Genomic DNA, 2,746 nt, shown 5'->3' with positions numbered 1-2,746 from the left:
GCCCCTACCCGACAGTTGCCTCCCCGGCCCGTCCTTTCTGGCGTGGAGGGAGGGACGCACGCAGGAGGGCAGCGGAGCGGGGATGTTGGAAAGGCTGTCAGGTGCAGAGAATGTCCCATGGGGAGGGGAGGACTGGGCCACAGGCAGGGCGCTCGTTCATTTGGAGGAGGAGGAGGACAGGCTTCTGGTGGACCAAAAGGCTGGAGCTTAAAACGGAATGTGAGAAAAATGTACATACCGACGCGCGTTTAAACTCTGGAAATGAAACTAGCATATCCAGCTTCCTCTCTCAATAGGCAGAGGGGTAGTTATGAAATCATACATGGTTGTTATAACCATCTCTTTTCTTTCCAGCCTTCCTAGTAGAGTCAGGGATGATAGATTTCCCCTCAACAAAGTAAGAATTGAGTTAGTTGCAGGGATATATTTGCACTACCAGCATCTTTGTGCCGGAGCAACCACAAGAGCTTTGGCTGAGACTGTTTTATCTGTCTCATAATAACTACAGCAATACTATCTATATCAGAGAGTCACTTTATTATTATTATTTAAATAAAGTCTTCTGTATCTTTGGCATATGTGCCCACTGCATAGCCGTTTCAATACTCAAATCAAATAACCTGTGAGTGATCACAGATTATGCTCTCTGGGGCATAATCACAATGCAATCTAAAATACAGGATAGAATTGGGCCTTCCCTAAATAGTACCTCTGCTCCTTTTCAATATGATTGCAACAGCTAGAGTTATATATACTCGTAATTTTGTTTAGAATTCCTAGAGTTTTGTATAGAGTGGCTGGTAAAATTATGGGACATATTTATGATGTCTAAACTAGCAAACTGTAGTTGTATAAATGAGGGGAGCAGAAACCACTTTCTGAAAGATGCAATACAATATAAATGCTGAGATGAGGATCTTATATACAGAAGTTTTAAATTTTTGGTGTTTAAGTTGACACTGTACCTATTTGGCTTTCCTAAAACAGAGTCACACAGCTACTCTGAGCCATATCTTTCTTACAAACAGAAACACACACTCACAGCCTCTGTCACTGTTTTACATATACCCATTCAATGGACATATAGAACATTCAATGGATGAAAATCAATTGTACTAGGACATGGTATGCTGCATATGCTGCAGCCCCCTTCTCAAACTGAGCAGATTTGGGTCTGAACAGTGCCTGGATGGGAGACCACCTGGGAACCCCATGTATCTTGAGTTCCATGATGGAGGTGAGATATAAATGTACTAAGTGAATGGAAGATGTACTAAGTACATGAAAGAACGGGAAAGGCTCCCCTTTCCAGGGGCATCTCTACACCAGCCTAAAATCCTGCATTTAAAATGGGGCTTTCTACTTCCGTTTTAAATGCAGGATCACAACTACTCCCTTTTCACATGCTTCCTTTTCCCCCACCCCCTTCCCCCTCCTTCTTCCCGTGTCTGAGTTTTCCATTATCTTTCATTGATCTCACTCCTCTTCTTGCTGCTTTTACTCTTTTCAGGGAGGAAACTGAAGCAGAACACAACAGGGTAATTTGATAGCTCATTATCTGCGATGGAACAAAGGGCATGTAGTGCATGAGATGCCTTGAGTGATCAGACGTCATGTAAAGAGCCCACAAACTTCCATGAAGGAGCAATCTCAATAGCAAAATAAAAGCTCAGTGTGAAGGAGCCCCAGGAAGGGCAAAATTATTTTACCTCACTACCCTTAGGTGGCAGTGTCATCTCTCCCACAAGCCAGAGGGGGGCTGCCTGATAACATAGCCCTCTTCCACTTCATACATTTTCTAGCCCTCTTCTACACTGCCCCTGTATTTGATACATGGGGTGGGGAGAGTCTCTGGGCTTCCCAACCTCAAGTCCTTGAGGGCACCATCTCAGCTATGAGGGGAAGGGAGGAATTGCCCATCCCTCTTTCCTCTTCTGGGAGAAGAAACTGACCTGTCCCCTTTTCATAGAATCATAGAACAGTAGGGTTGGAAGGGGCCTACAAATTGAATCCACCCCCCTACTCAATGCAGGAACCCAAGTCAGAGCATCCCTGACAGATGGCTGTCCAGCCTCATCTTGAATGCCTCCAGTGTGGGAGAGCCCACCACCTCCCCAGGTAATTGGTTCCATTGTCGTATTGCTCTAACAGTCAGGAAGTTTTTCCTGATGTTCAGCCAGAATCTGGCTTCGTCTAACTTGAGCCCATGATTCTGTGTCCTGCACTCTGGAATGATGGAGAAGAGATCCTGGCCTTCCTCTCTGTGACAACTTTTCAAGTACTTGAAGAGCACTATCATATCTCCCCTCAGTCTTCTCTTCTCAAGGCTAAACATGCCCAGTTTGTTCAGTCCCTCTTCATAGGGCTTTGTTTCCAGTCCCCTGATCATCTTTGTTGCCCTCCTCTAAACCCTCTCCAGCTTTTCTGCATCCTTCTTAAAGTGCAGTGCCCAGAACTGGACACAGTACTCCAGATGAGGCCTAACCAGTGCTGAGTAGAGGGGAACTAGTACTTCCTGGGATTTGGAAGCGATGCTTTTGTGAATGCAGCCCAAAATCGCATTTGCCTTTTTTGCAGCCACATCACATTGTTGGCTCATATTCCACTTGCGATCTACAACAATTCCAAGACCCTTCTCGCTTGTAGCGTTGTTGAGCCACGTATCCCCCATCTTGTGACTGTGCATTTGGTTTCTTTTTCCTAGGTGCAGAACTTGGCATTTATCCCTATTAAATGTCATTCTGTT

The sequence above is a fragment of the Heloderma suspectum genome, chromosome 3 (assembly GCF_057233095.1).
Source record: "Heloderma suspectum isolate Gila_16-S chromosome 3, 16-S_ref, whole genome shotgun sequence".
In the NCBI taxonomy this organism is placed as follows: domain Eukaryota; kingdom Metazoa; phylum Chordata; class Lepidosauria; order Squamata; family Helodermatidae; genus Heloderma; species Heloderma suspectum.
The sequence above is the reverse complement of the archived record's forward strand: the minus strand, read 5'-3'. Positions refer to the sequence as shown.